This window comes from Vidua chalybeata, chromosome 2, assembly GCF_026979565.1.
Source record: "Vidua chalybeata isolate OUT-0048 chromosome 2, bVidCha1 merged haplotype, whole genome shotgun sequence".
Classification (NCBI taxonomy): Eukaryota; Metazoa; Chordata; class Aves; order Passeriformes; family Viduidae; genus Vidua; species Vidua chalybeata.
Window position 1 is genome coordinate 114,424,714 of NC_071531.1, and position 15,460 is coordinate 114,440,173.

Here is a 15,460-nt window from a genome sequence, read left to right on the forward strand (position 1 = left end):
CACACTTAAACCCAGCTGAACTGGAATAAAACCAGCTCTAAACACCAAGGACCAGGCCTAGCTGCAGGCCTGCCACTGGTGGTGTCCCCAGGGTTCAGCACTGTGGCTGAAGGCACAAATGTCTCCTCAGAAGTTCACTGAGGATGCAAATCTGGGAGCAGTGGCTGATACCCAGGCAGCCCTTCAGAGAGACCTGGCCAGGCTGGAGAGATGGGTACAGTGGAACTGTGTGAAGTTCAACAAAGACACATGGAGGCACACAGTTTGTGGTAATTGGGAGTGAGGCTGTGGCCCCTCTGTTATTGTGGGGTGTTCCTCTGTATGGGTTGAAGCCTTCTGGAGTCGTGTGAGGATGCTCTGTGTATCACAGCTGTCTCTGCTGGGTAAGAACAACCCCAGGCACCAGCCCAGGCTGGGGATAACCTGTAGGAGCAGCTCGAGGACCTGGGGGACAACGAACTGTCCCCAAGCCAGCAGTGCCCTGGGGGCAAGGATGCTGATAGGATCCTGAGATGCACTGAGAAGAGCATTCCCAGCAGGTCAAGGAGGGATCCTATGGAGTGCTACTGTCCAGCTCTGGATCCTCAGCAGGGACAGGGAGCTCCTGGGGCAGGGCCTGTGGAGGCTGCAGAGCTCAGCAAGGGCCTGGAGCATCTCTGTGCCCAGGAAAGGCTGAGGGAGCTGGGGCTGCTCAGCCTGGAAAGGGGCCCTCAGCCCTGGCTGTCCCTGTGGGCAGGAGGGGCAGAGCAGGGCCAGGCTCTGCTCCAGGACCCAGCAATGGCACCAGAGGAACAGGCAGGGACAGATCCCAGCAATTCCCCTGCTCAGGAGGCAGAACTTCTGCCCTGGGCAATGCCCAGCCCTGAGCAGAGACCAGACAGGGTGTGGGGTCTCCTCCCTGGGGATGTTCCAGAACATCTGGACACACTCCTGTGCCCTGGGATGACTCTGCCTGAGCACCAGTGACCCTCTGTGCTCCCTTCCAGCCTGACTCATCTGGAATTCTGTGGCTCTGTGACTTCACCATGTGGAGAAAGAACTCCTGCGGGCAGGTAAAAGGAGCTCTCTCCACTTTGCTTCTTGGACCTAAGCCCTCATAGCCACGACCTGTGTTCTCGGAAAGCTCACATTTAAAGGGCATTTTCTTCCTGAAATTTGTGCCCCCTTCTTTTATTACTGAGTGTTTTAAGGCTTATCTCTGTACTTTGCTGACTTTGACCTTTCAGGGAGTGATTACATAATTAGTCTTTGAACTTGTATATCACTTCACAGCTTCTCACTTTCCCACAAAGGCACTGGTACTCTGTGGTATTTCCACGTCTTCCTACTTTTGTATGCACATTTTTGCCTCCTCAATAGACAATGAATTCAGCCAACACAAACATACTTTATACCAGCTGATTAGGTTTTAGGTTGAGGCTGAGGAAGTACTTTGATGCAAACTCCTGATTTCCATCATTTTTTAAATATTTTGTGGGGAAAAAAAAATTCTTTGTCGGGTTTCCAGCTATGCTTTGTAAAACAAAGGAGACTAGCTTAAACTCCTAAGGTATTCCACTTAAAGCATGTTTATTCTTGTTGAATAGAGTATGAAATAATTCACTCTTAATTGACTTCAGATTGGGTGTCATGACTAAAAACACTAACCTGGGTACTTTATACAGCCCTTTTTTGGAGAAGATTTCAGAGGAGATTTTTGTGAGTCTTTGTGAAAGAAGGTATATTATACACAGAATCTGTTTCCTCATTATTTTTAGAAAATATAAGGATAGACTGAGACAGAAAGTCAAAATCAGAAAGGTACAGGTATCTGCAAAACAAATCATGATCTACAAAAGGCATATGAGAAAATAACCTCCCCTCTCTTCTGCAGCTCATCTTTAGCTCTTAGATCAAGAACATGGAGCTACAAGCCTTCTTAAAAAGGTTTGAGATCATATGGCAACAGGCAAAGAAAAAGAGAATTGGTTGAACAGTGCATTATTCACAGGATGCCCACATCAGGAAAGGTTTTAAAAATTGCTATTCAGGGAAATTTTAACCATATGTACATAGCTGAAAGGGGCCACATGAAAAAGGGAAGCTGACAGGTTTTTTTTTAAACTATTTTCAGATCTTGCCTAATCCCAGATTCCACAGGACAGGGGTTGTTGTTGTCTTGTCACTTTGCAGCTCTCCAATCTGCATGCTCGAACAGGACAACATCCTTTAGATATCCCACAGAAGAGTTGGTTTGTGTTTCTAGGACAACAGGAGACATTCCCTTGCATTTCAGACTTAAACTCATCTGTGTGGTTTACCTTGGGGGTTGACTGTGTTTTAGTGGAGGAGTGACAGTGTGTATTACAATTATTATGTCATATAAAGTACTGCAAAGATTGAAAACATACCAAAGATGGATGATGTGATGATCACAGTTGAGATATTTTGCACCAGAAACTGCTTTCTGTGAGTGTTTAATCAATGCTACCTTTGGAAATATTTAGGCCCAGTATGAGTGGGTAAAAAGGAAGGCACCCTGTGACAGAACATGTGAGAATGGTTCAATCCCTTATGTTTTTAGAAAAAAAAAGTCTAAATTTCTATTAGCTATTTAATCTTTGAGTCATTTTCAGGGAAACCTGTTTTCACAGTTGTCTCAGAATTATTAATATCTACGAGCAGGAATTGAAGAGCATTGATAAAAGTGTATAAGCACAATTAAAAAGATAAGGAGGTAAATATTTTGTTCTGTTTCCTTCTTTGAATTCTTTCTGGCTACATATCTGGTGATAGAAACAGACCAATAGAGACAGAATTACTGAGTTTGAATAATAAGTCCCACAACTCCTTATTGCTTTATCTCTGTATTTTTGGGTCACTTCCTCATCCTTTTTCTCTCATTAAGAAGAGTAACTTCATTTCTATGAATAAGCTGTAAAACTCATGTTAGGTACTGGACTTCTGTGCAAGCAAGAAATAGTATTTTGTGTTTTCTACCCTATGCCAATGAAAATTCTTTGACATGGGTAGCTAAAGCCATACTTAAGATATATGTGGATTGCCTTTGTGCAGGAGAACAGTTTCTGCTTTATGGTTTTTGGAGGGTTTGCTTTTTTTGTTGTAATTGCTCCATTATAAATATGTTTACTTAAACGAACCAAAGCATTTCCTGCCAAACTGGCAAATTCTGTATTTTATTACTATAATAACCCACATATTCAGTCTTGGGGCCTCAAGTAGCTTTTAAGTTATGCAGCATTTTTTGATGTGCTGACCCAACTGATATTTTGATTTATATAGGTCTTCCCATCATTATATATCTTAAGCCTCTTAATTAAGTCTTAAAATGTAGAATAAAGAATCTAATTTTAAGAATAAACACACATGTCCTTCAAGAGGTCTGACTCAGGAGCAGATTCAGATCAGTCAGGACTTGTAGATTCAATTCCAAAAGCACCATGTGGCTGAAATGTAAGTACTGAGAATTTTCAAAGTACCTTTCATTCCAGTTAGCATCAGAATGAGATTTTCTTTTTTTTTTTGTTTTGGCCTTTTGAGCTGAAAAGAAGTCTCAAATTTTCCCTGTTGCTTCACTGATTTCACTGCCTATTACTGTTTCATTTGTGTATCTGTAATTAAGCTATTTTTTAATTCCTGTGTCAGATCTCGGGAATGAATCGTGTTTGTGAGGAGTAAGGCAAGTCCAAGATATCTGTGGAATGGCTGCAATGACTGTGTGTTGTTTGCACTGTATGGTTTACCACTCCATATTTCCATGCTCTAGGGGATCTCAAGCTATGCAGAAGCTCATTTGCCACCACAGCTGGTTTTTGTTTCGGGTTTTTATTAGTTTGCTATTTACTGTGCTATTTATAGAACATTTGATGCATGAACATTTCCTGTCCTGTTAACAATTCATACTAATTTAGCATTCCTTTATGAGCACACATGTTGAAACCTGGGCTTCAGTTCAGCAAGGTATTTGAATGCATGTCTCAGTTTGGAAATCAAATCACCTCAGAGCTGAGCTACATTAATTAATCAAGACAGAAAGCATAGAGGGAGTCAGAAATATGAGAATATCCTTTAAGTAAAAGAAAAATTAGGTTTTCATTGGAAGCTACTGCACCTCACGACAATTTCTGCAGATTGTTGGCAGTCATTCAAAGCCTTTAAAAGCCAGCAAATTTTCAGTAATGGAATTTTACTTTGGAACACTTTACCTTAAATTAGCCATATCCCTATCAATAACAGTAAGGGATCTGCAGGCAGGACTCTGGGCTCTCTGGCATGTTTGAGAGCTACGTGCAATGCCTTCTTCTCACTTGCTATTGCTCTCTTGTGGTTGTTCAGATTCTGCATTGACTCTAACAAGTGAGGCAGAACATTCTTATTTCATTAGCAGCAAATGGGCTGCAGGCAGATTTCAAGCTGTAGCTTTAATGTATACAAAATGTGTATAAAGGTCTTCAGAAGTTCCTTGTCTAAGTCATACTTTTTGGCCTTATTTGTTGATGAATAATAAAAAAAACCCAAATAGGTTATGTATTTACATCTTGTGGTGGATGTCTGAAACAGAAGGTGTATGAAAATATTCCTGCATAAACCCCACACACTGGTAGTATAGCACAGATAGGTGTATGTGTATCTATATAATTTTTTTATTTCTAATGGATTTGGAATCAGTATATAGAATTCTAATTTTGAAGCAACATCCAGTGCTAGCTTATAGAATCAATATATATGGGATTATATTAAACTGTATTACACTACAGAAAAGAATTTAAGATGCACTATGGTGAAGTGAGTGCCTCATCAGGGAGCAACTTTCAGAGAAAAGCATTGTCCATTTAATCACTTTAGATGGAGAGAAATCAATATTAACACTTCCATTAATGAAACACTAAGCCTGTGCTTAATTTTAAGCAAATAAGCATGTTCCAAATGAACTTGTAGCTAGTTAAGAAGTACCTACCAGTTACAAACTACCTACACTGATAAATTCTTCCTTTTTTCTGTGGTTCTCTTAAAAGATATAATTTGCTCTCTACCAAGTTCCTTAAACATTTTCTTGCTCTCTTACCCATGTTAAAATACTGTGCTTTTTGTGACTAGAACAGATCTAGCTGGAAACATTGCTCCAAATTTCTCCACATTTTTCCTCCCACTGTTTAAAGGGCAACATTTTAAATGAAAACCTATGTTGTATTCAGCCATTTCTATTTTTCTGAAGATTTTTTAAAATTACTTTGTGGCCGTCTGAACATGATTTTGCTAGAAAGGAAGGATGAATTGCAGTGGGCCTAAATCTACTGTGCATTATGCTGGGGAAGATTAACTAAAGTGTTTTAAGGGTAGTTTAAAGCCACCTCTGCATGCAGAATGGTTTCTGTCAGGGTGAAACTAGAGCCAGATTAAAAAGATGTCTGTGACTTTCACAAATGGCTCATTCAACCATTATTTCACCTTCTGTGGCCTGTTAATTTGAGCTTGTATTAACATCAACAAATAGAAATCTCTTTTCCCCTCTCTGCTTTCTTCCTTATTACTGCAGTTGGGGTTTATTTGTAACTGTATATAAAAATAAATTAGTATTCCATATTAACAGACTGATCACCTACAACAAGGGTGTGTGGTTGCCCATTCCCAGAAAGCAAGAGTGAGTTCTGGAGTGCCTTATGGATAAAGTCTTCTTCATGCTTCTGCCTTCCTCACATAAATCAGGGAGCCAGCCCACCCCTCCATAACAAAAGGTCTCTGCCAAAAAGAAAAGCAAGGAATCTCCTCCAGAACAGTGGAAAAGTATCCAGAAAGGCTGAGTAAGTGATGAAATTAACAGCCTAGTAACTGAGACCTTTTTCTCTCAATATGGCATTTTTTGGTTTTAATTCAATGCTTTTACTTTCTTCTCCCTCACACTCTTTTTCTCTCCATATTTAATTTGTTGGCTTTTTCCAGAAGAGAAGCAATATCTGTGTGTTACATTCTGGGGCCTGAGGTGACTTCTGTGGCAGTTCAGCCTCATTTCAGCTTCTGATAGATTTCTGTATGTGTGTTATTCACGATAAATTGGTACAGATGCCAAAATAATTTGTACTCAGTGCAATAACTCTTCCCAAACAATATCCAGTCTCTTTTATGGATTTATATCTAGAATGAATCACATTTCCACTCTTCTGTCAAAATTATATCAATATTAGAGTTTGGGGGCAAGAGGGAGAAAAGGATAATTTCTTTATATTTTGTTTACTTCAGTAAAAATACTAACAGGAGTATTTCTTCCTGCTCCCCTGTGGGGGATTCTAATTGAGTGGCCGTTTTGAAGTCTGCCATGGTCTGCAGACATGAATTTATGACTTGAATTCATCACTTGAAAGACTAATTTAACAACAATTGTCAATGTCACCATGTGCCTTGAATAGACAGTTCTTAAGGCAGGAGGAACATGAGGTTGCTGAACATTGGCTTTTAAACATTTGGACAGACTTTGACATTTATTTCTCATGTTAGTGTATCTCAATAAATATTTTCAAGTCAGCCACAAAGAGATAAGTGGATGAGCAAGATCTGAGGTCACACAAAATTAGTTATAACTGAGGAAAACAAAGTGTTTTTTCCTAAAATGTGGAGTTCTTAATAAGTTTAGATCACATCAGTCATAAATCTCTGGAAGAAGCTTGCAAATGGTTATAGTCAGGGTTTAGGGTACATGTCCTAATTAGAAATGAAGCTCCATGTTTTTCAACTTGCACAAAAAAAAATATTGATTTTTATCAGTTTCAAGTTCTATGTAAATCCACTACCATTAAGGCACAAGAAGATAAAAGCAATTGAGTTTTGTAGAATTGTTTATATGTGTTTGGAACAGGCTTGGGATTTTTAGGTTTACTAATATAGCTTTGCTTATAATGAACTCTATAGTCAAGGAAAAAAAAATCCCCAAAGAAAATCCCACCACAAACACGATTAAAAGAATTTTCCCAGCAAGTGTATAATTAATGAATATTGTATTTAGACATTTCATTTCTGTCCTTTCACTACCAAAAGCAAAAAGTAATTGGGCTGCTGCTGCCTGAGCCTGCTGCTGGTGATTGACAGGTATCTTAGAAGTTCCATAAAATAACTCTGTAGGAAATGCTTAATGAAAAAAAAAAAACTTAATGAAATGCTAATTAAGCACTTAACTGCTATGCAATATGTACACTTTTACATGATTTTTCAGTATACCACATATTTGTCAGAATCAAAGACAAAATCTAAAGTAAAACCGGAACTGATAATGTGTTTATTTACCATTTTATGTCATTTCAGGGATAGCCATAAACCACTGGAACAAATTGTTCAGAAAAAATGAATTGTCTGTTGACTGTAGACTTCGAATCTAGGCCAGCTGCCATTCTGTAAAAACAGAAATGTTATGCAGAAAAGAAGATATCAAGCTTAAATCAGGTAGTGCTTGAGGAATGCTTGAGTTGTGTTAAACAAGCATTGGACATGCTGAGCTCACAGGCTCCTTGGATTTAATAATCTAAACCCCAGGATTAATTTACTCCCATCTCAACATCAACACTGCAGAATTCCATGCTGAAGATGTCTTTCCAGGATTCCTTTACAACTTGGGAAATGAATAAACACCTCCAGGTCATGATTCATCTCACCCTAATGCAGACATCTGAAATTATGCTTATTTTTCTCCACTGAGGAGTCTAGACAGGTTGTTTAGCCATAAATGGTAGATTATATACATCTGAACTGAGGCAAAATGAAATGGAACCATAAATCCAGGTGTCTTGTCTCTACAGCATATATACTTACACATTATAGTATATATACAACATATATATGTGCTGTGTGTATGTGTGTATTTCTTCCAGGCCACTGGAATCCTTGTGATAACCTCTGATCACCAAAAACCCTGTAAAACTAGCCTGGGACTTTGGGTGAATGGAGGTTTCCATCATTTTCCCTGGATGCTAGATGGCAGCATTGCACTTCCTAAACACCTTAGTGGGAAATAGGGACAATGGCAGCACTCTGAAGAGCAGAATGCTATCAGTAATGCAAATTCAGATAGCCTAAATAGTCATGTAATTAAAATATTATGTTTATGAAGGGGTTGCCTGGAACAGAAGGAGCATTGTACTTTCTTCCCTCCTGCTTACCTAACAGCTGAGAACAGCATTGCTCCTACTTTATATCTACATTAATCATCTTCAGGATTAGGCCCCTGATATGTCATTTTCTTGTGTTTTATAGCACTCAGGAGGAGCAGTGATTTTGCCAAGGGGGTGGGTCAACCTTACCCCACTGAAACAAGAATTTAAATCTTTCATGATTTTATCACAGCTGAACAAGGCAGACTTGGCTGTCTCAGTCCAGGTATTAGTGGATAAGCATCCACCTCACAGAGTTCTTGATTCAGAAAAGTGACTCCATTGAGAAAGCTGACCCTGAAAAGAATCTGGGTTCTGCAGTGGGCCTGGCTTGCCTAAGCCCAAGTGATGGGGCTCAGGCAGTCATGGCACCCTCTACCATTGGTTTCCAAACTTTGAAGGAAAGCAGTGGTGGAAAGGGAGAACTCAAACAAAAGAAAAAGGTTTTGGCACAGTTGGGAATAGAAAAAAAGAGCTGGTTGATAGTTTGGGGGTAGGCAACTCCCCCAGGTGTGAGGGGATTCTCCAGCTGGAGACCGGTGTTAAGTGATAATTTTGGACCCTGATCCCAGCCCCAGGCACTGGGAAGCTGCACATCTGCCTAAACCAACAAAAGGGGGAGTTCAAAAGGAGCTGAGAGATGCCAAGAGGGTAGGAAATCAATGCAAGATCAAAGTCTCAGGATGGATGGAGGCTGAATTAGCTGCTTTGAAAGAGGACACAGTGTGGGAGTTGCTGTATGTATCAATCAGATTTTATTGCAGCATTCTGGAGGGGATGTACTCTGACAAGAGGTTGGGAGGTGAACCATCCCTGTCCTGCAGAGAGCAGAAGTTCTCCTGCTGGAGCACAAGGAGATGTGCCTGGGATGGTGATGGCAGAAGGATGTGGAAACAGGGATAGCAACCAGGCTTCTGAGTCTGATTTCCATGGGAAGTGTGGCTCCTCCGAATATTCAGTGGAAAAATGTGAGGGGAATCATAACTCCTTTAGGTTAAAATATAAGATGAACTGATTCTATACAACCTTGGGAGCTTTTATTTTGTGTATGTAATGACTCAATTTCTGCTGTAGGGTTTTTTCAAGGCTTTATTGTCTTGTGGCAGCACACACGGGTAAACATAGACTTCAGCTGCAAGTAATGGTCAAACATACATAAAATAGGAAAATTTACCTGAGTACAGGTTATCTTTGTAAAACCAAGACTGTAAAATCTGGCCTAAATGTCAAATGTGTTCTAGAGCACTGTGACTACTACAGAGACAGTGACTTCATGTTATTAAAGTCAGACTGTAATCCTGTGACTGGAATGAGGTTTCTGTACCCAGCTCTGGTATAAATTATTAGGGAAATAAACCTGTAGCTGGACTGGTAAACGGTTATTCTGTTTGTCACCAGGTTTGCCATCAAATAAGACTTGATCAGTTTTTTATAGTCATTGCAGTAGGTTTATAAGGCAAAACTACATGTAAGTGTTGTACAGATCTCACTTGTGGAATGGTTTAATATCTGATAGTGTCAAGTGATCAAATTGGTCTTACATTTTTTGGTCTGGCTTTATTTTAGTTTTCCTTTTTCCCTTACCATGGAATATTTTGACATTTGTTGAAACTCCCCAACTTCCAACTTGCCATTTGGAAGTTAATTGAAGCAACATAGTTTATTTCAGTAGAAACTGAATTTAGGTATGTCAGACTGATGTTTCAGGGCTGCTCTGATGCATTCTAGGACTTACCCTTGTCTGATAATCTCCTCTCTTCATTTGAGCAAAGCCATGCTGAAGTCTCGGTAGTTTCTGGGATTCAAGTCTTCCTGTTGTAGGAATCAGAGAATAGAATTCCACAATGGTTTGTGTTTGAAGGGACCTTAGGAATTTATTCCATCTCCCTGCCATGGGCAGGGACACCTTCCACTATCCCAGGTTGCTCCAAGCCCTGTCCAACCTGATGCTGGACACTTCCAGGGATCCACAACTTCTCTGGGCAACCTGTGTCAGGGCATTACCAGACTCACAGTGAAGATTTCCTTTCTAAATGAATATTGTGGGGTTATTTTCAAGGCAGAGCTATGATCCCTGAAAACTCAATTAAAAACACCCAGATTTTTCCTGTAAATCAGACCTGAATCTATCACATGGTTAATAGAAATAAATATGTCTCTAGTGTGCTTTGTGCATTTCTAATGGAGTCCAAACACACAGCAATTTTCTCTTGGGTTCTATACAGAGAGAATATCAGAAACCACATTTTTATTTTGTGAGGTTGGCCCAGCACTGCCACGGCTTGCTGAAGGACATGGTGGAGTCTCCCTCTCTATATTAAAAAGATGTCTGGATGTGGTCATGGTGCTCTGGGTGACTCTGCTTGAGCAGGACAGAAAGAATGACTCCAGAGGTCCCTTTGAACCTCAGCCAATCCCTGACTCTGTGTAAGGGCAGTTCAGTGAAGGAAGAGCTTAATAGGCAAAGCAAAAGCTGTGCACTCAAGGAAAACAAAGCCACAAATTCAGCATTTCGGCACCAATCCAAAACACAGCTCCATACCAGCTTGGAAGTAAACTGACTTTACCCCAGGCAAAACCAGCACAAAGGAATAATGGGAAATATTTTATCAATACCTTAGCCTTTTCAAGTATTCTGATAGTTTTCTTGTAGTAAAACCTAGCTAGCAAGGTAGTGCAATAATCCTTAGCAACGTGAAGTACAGGACTATTGGGGCTTTGCTGACAGTAATAAAAGCCATTTTTCCCAGTTGGACAAATTGAAGATGAACTGTCCTGGGGCCTCTGTAGGAGAACTCCTATCAGTGGACTTTCCAATGCTAAGACAGTTTCTCCAAGATTTCTAAGGCTTACCCAAATCCTGTGACTCCTTTGTTTCCCTATAAACACTACTTTCCATCTAGGATTTTATTTTTGGCCAAGGGAGAAAAGCTGTACAAATGTTTTCTCTGCCTTCCCTCACGATTCTTCTTTTCCTTTCAAGAACTCAATGGCATGACTCATTTCCCACCCTGTGACTTGTTCCCTTGGGCTAAAGCTCCAGGAGCCTGGCCACTGTCTCCTACAGCTTCTTCCCAGCTTGCTTGCTCAGGTTTCCTCCTCAGGCAATGGACATGGTGAGCAACTCTTTCTCACTGTGATAGGGGCAGGGATGAGATCAAAGCCTGAACATGGGAATTTGTGAAAGCCTCTGGATCCACAGCTGGATCCTGGCATGTTCAGTCCATTCTTCCTGCAATAGCTGAGAGCCCCTATTTCTGTGGACAATTCCTCTATTCCTAGGCTGACACTTGGGTGAGAAAAGTCCATTTTGTGTGTTCTTGATGATCACAGGTAGCAAGGTGGCTCCCAATGCCTTCCCTCTCCAAAAGCATGATATCACCAGATACAGCTGTAACAAAATTCAGAATTAAGCTAGGATGCACCATTGCTCATTTGTCACCTGTCAGCACCTTACCTTGTAATTTTGTTTACTTAGAGGGGTATGCCTTTGGGATGCATTTAAAATAGAGTCCTGACTGTTGTGTAATAAAAATGTTAGTGGTCTTTAAAGTATGAGGAATTCCTTACCCTGAGCTAAGTTTCTGTGGGGAATACAAGAGGCCTTTTTCAGTTTTTGAGAAAAAAAAAATTGGTAGAGAAAATCTAGTGTGTTGTTCCACGGTTCTCCTCCTAGAGCCTTGATTTTCTTTAATTAAGAAAAGCATTTTTTTTTTTTCTTATAAAACACCTGTTACAGTATCTTTTTAATCAGACATTAAAAAACAAAATTAAATGAGATTGGAGTATTCTTTCACCTCTTCTTCTCCCCCCACCACATTTTATGGCAAGAAAACTTCATGTGTGACTTTTATATAAAAATGATGGAATGATCTTGTCTGGTACTGACCCCTGACTATTTTATTTGCACAGCTAGAGTGCCCTATTTTAATTTTTTTAATCGATTGAGATTGCAGTTTGAGTAAAGACAATCACATAATCATACTTCTCCTGGATCTTGTGGCAATAACCTGATTTTGGCACTGCAAATGTTTAACAAAACACAACTGATTTCACCCAGCGTCCAAACTTCTGGCTTTTGCTATACTGTTTGAGAAGGATGAGGCACTTAAATCCTGATATTTTCATTTTATTTGAACCTATTTGTTCAACTTTTTTTCCTCAGGTAGAAGGATGCTCTGAATTAAAATTTCAATAGCAGCTAATATCGGGTTCATTGAAGATGTTTTGATTTTTTTTTTTTTTTTTTTTCCTTTTTTCTCCTGCTTTTCATCTTGCCCTGCTGGGGATGTTTCTCTCCCTGTGTGTCTGTAATGCCTGCCCCTGACACACCAGAAGAGGGCAGCTGCAATAAGCTCATTGCTAAAGCATATGGAACACGTTCTGGAAAAACATGAAGCCAGGGAAAATGCAGCTGTACAGCACAAGCCCTACCTGAGGCCAACTGTGCTTTGTGTACATACTGTACAAACTGGGAGCGAGCACACAACACAGGGGATGGAGAGCTGGATTAGCACCTCCTTCCCTCTCCAGGCAGATGTTGAGCTCCATGTACCCTGTGAGCTCTGTACCAGGTCATGACCAGTAACGGGATGAGGCCTTGCTGCAGCCAAATGTGTCAAAAACAAAGTCCATTTAATGGGAGAAACAGTTTAGCCAAGTTTGACTTTTCAGTATCTTCACTCAGGGAAGATTTCAAGCTTTGCAGAAGTGCGACCAGCAGGTTTAGATTGGCTATTAGGAAGAAATTCTTGCCTGTGAGGGTGGTCAGGCCCTGGCACAGGGTGCCCAGAGCAGCTGTGGCTGCCCCTGGATCCCTGGAAGTGTCCAAGGCCAGGCTGGATGGGGCTAGGAGAAATTTCGGGTAGTAGAAGGTGTCCCTGCCCATGGCAGGGGTGGAACTGGATGAGCTTTAAGGTCCCTCCCAAAGCAAGCCATTCCATGTTTCTGTAGCATATATTGAGGATTTCTGCAACCCACTTAGGTCTGCAGGAAGGTCAGTAAGGAATCAGGGACTCCTTCAATATAAAGCATGACTGCCCTGGTAGACTGATGTTTTAGAAGAGGGCAAGCAAAAAGTGTGAAGGGTCCGGAGAGGGAAGGGTTGTGAGGAGCAGCTGAGGTCACTTGACTTGTTCAGCCTGGAGGAGACTGAGGGGAGACCTTGTTGTGGTCTTCAACATCCTCATGAGGGGCAGGTACTGATCTCTGCTCTCTGGGACAGTGACAGGACCCAGGGAAGGGCTGGAGCTGTGCCAGGGCAGGTTTAGGTTGGGTATCAGGAGAAGGTTCTTCCCCCAGAAGGAGGTCAGGCACTGAAAAGGCTCCCCAGGGAATGGGCACAGCACCAGCCTGACAGAGGTAAAAAAATGTTTGGACAATGCTCTCAGGCACAGGGTGTGACTCTTGGGGTGTCTGTGCAGGGCCAGCAGTTGGACTCGATGACCCTGATGGGTCCCTTCCAACTCAGCAGATTATGTGATTCCATGAGAATAGAGCAAAATGTCTGTACAGATTAAGGAATGAAGGGATTGAGAGGACCTCTGTGAAAAAGACCTTGAAAACAGGGTAAAGGATAATGTCAGAAAAGATATGTAATTTGACAAGTGACTTTTAGATAAAATGTTTCTTTTCAGCAAAGGTACCTTTTATCCACTAACAAAAAAAGAGACACTGGAATTTCCTTTTCTTCCTAGTGTTCCCCCAGTCCCTGTAACCCTGTGTTATGTCCAGTTTGGCTATTTTACAAGCACAACTTAATTTACAAGAACAGTCTTGTGTCTTCCTCCTGACACTGAAAAGTTCACCTGAGGTTCTTCACATTATCAACTATAAAAATATTCCACAAGCACAATTAATTGATAAAAATTAATTGATTCATACCAGGATCAGATAATGAGCCCAGGGAGTCTGGGGCTCTAGGTAGGCATCACTGGGAAGGCTCTTTATTGCACATATTTGCAATTTGGCTCACAAAGAAATGCAAACATAGTTGGATTTTCAGATTCTATGTTGAAACTTGTACTGCAGGTATTTTTTAAGCACTTAGGAAACGGCTAAAACACAGATTCTGAATAGACATCAGTCATCAAATCTCCTGCAACTCTTGCTTGCAAGAGATTTAAGAAACAGCACAATTTTCCACGGCAGGTTTGTTTTTTCTAATGTTTTGCAAAGTCCACGTCAACAATCATGTGAGTTTGCGTTCTTATAAAATCTTTATTGTGGTTTAGCTCCAGTTTCAGTACTGTTCTTGGATTGGAAGTGTGCACTGGCTCATCAGCCAGAATGCCTTTCTCTGGAACATATTTTTTTCAATTTCAGAGCAGAAAGAGCAGTAACCTTTTTTTTTTTTTTTTTTGCATATCTGTCTTCATCTTTTGTTATCAGATTTCATTGCACAGCCACATTCTAGAATGCACACTCAGTGATGTCAAAAGAGTTTTGCTTTAGACATGTTGTTACAAGCAAAAAAATGATTAGATGTGTTGGAGTCCAAATAGTTCTCAGTTCATGCATCCTCAATCCATCAATACTGTGTGTTTTAAACAACTCATTTGGAAGGGAGCCCAGCATGCTGACTTTATCAGGAGTATTACGTGCATTTTTAGATTCAGGCACATACAGTCCTTATGCACAGAAGAAAAATCCTCCTGCACAGCCAAGATCATCTTCTGTGTTACAGCAGCACTGTCTGGAGCAGCTGTGCTGGAAGTCTGAATGTGTGCTGCTTGTGCATGGATATTTCCTGAAACTCAAAGTTTTTATCCACAGTGAACATGGCTGTGGGGGGCACGTGTACATGAACATTTTTTTAGATGATCCAATATCTGAGTGTTCACTGGCTCGTGGAATGGCTTGGGTTGGAAGGGACTTAAAGCCCATCCATTCCCACCCCTGCCATGGCAGGGACACCTCCCACTGTCCCAGCTTGCTCCAAACTCCATCCAACCTGGCCTTGGACACTTCCAGGGATCCAGGGGCAGCCACAGCTACTCTGGGCACCCTGTGCCAGTGCTTTTTGGGCTGCACGAATCACGTTGAAGCAAATTTGTGCATTGAGGATGTGGGAGAGTGTCCTCAGATAACAGTGATTTGAGGAGATAAATTTTGACCTGAAGTGGGCATGATAATTCTTATGCCCAGTGTTGCACTCAGTTTAGGCCCTTTGTGCAGTAAATATGGTTTAGATTAAATTGCTATTAGGCTCTGTGCACCTGAAGAAACCAATGGGATGTGTTTGTGTCACAATGCTTCCATCTTCTGAGAGTGAAAAAAAAAAAAACCAAGGCAAGAAACAGGTTTGTTTTCAGTTGTATGTTTGT

At 40.9% G+C, this 15,460-nt stretch overlaps 1 long non-coding RNA gene across 1 annotated transcript; it reads left to right on the top strand.

Moving 5' to 3' along the window:
- The first annotated feature begins 280 nt into the window (after positions 1 to 280).
- On the top strand, positions 281 to 7,721 carry LOC128784302 (uncharacterized). Its single transcript, XR_008429428.1, has 3 exons — positions 281 to 383; positions 987 to 1,052; positions 7,294 to 7,721. It is a non-coding gene; the product is annotated as an uncharacterized LOC128784302 (long non-coding RNA).
- The last annotated feature ends 7,739 nt before the right edge of the window (positions 7,722 to 15,460 follow it).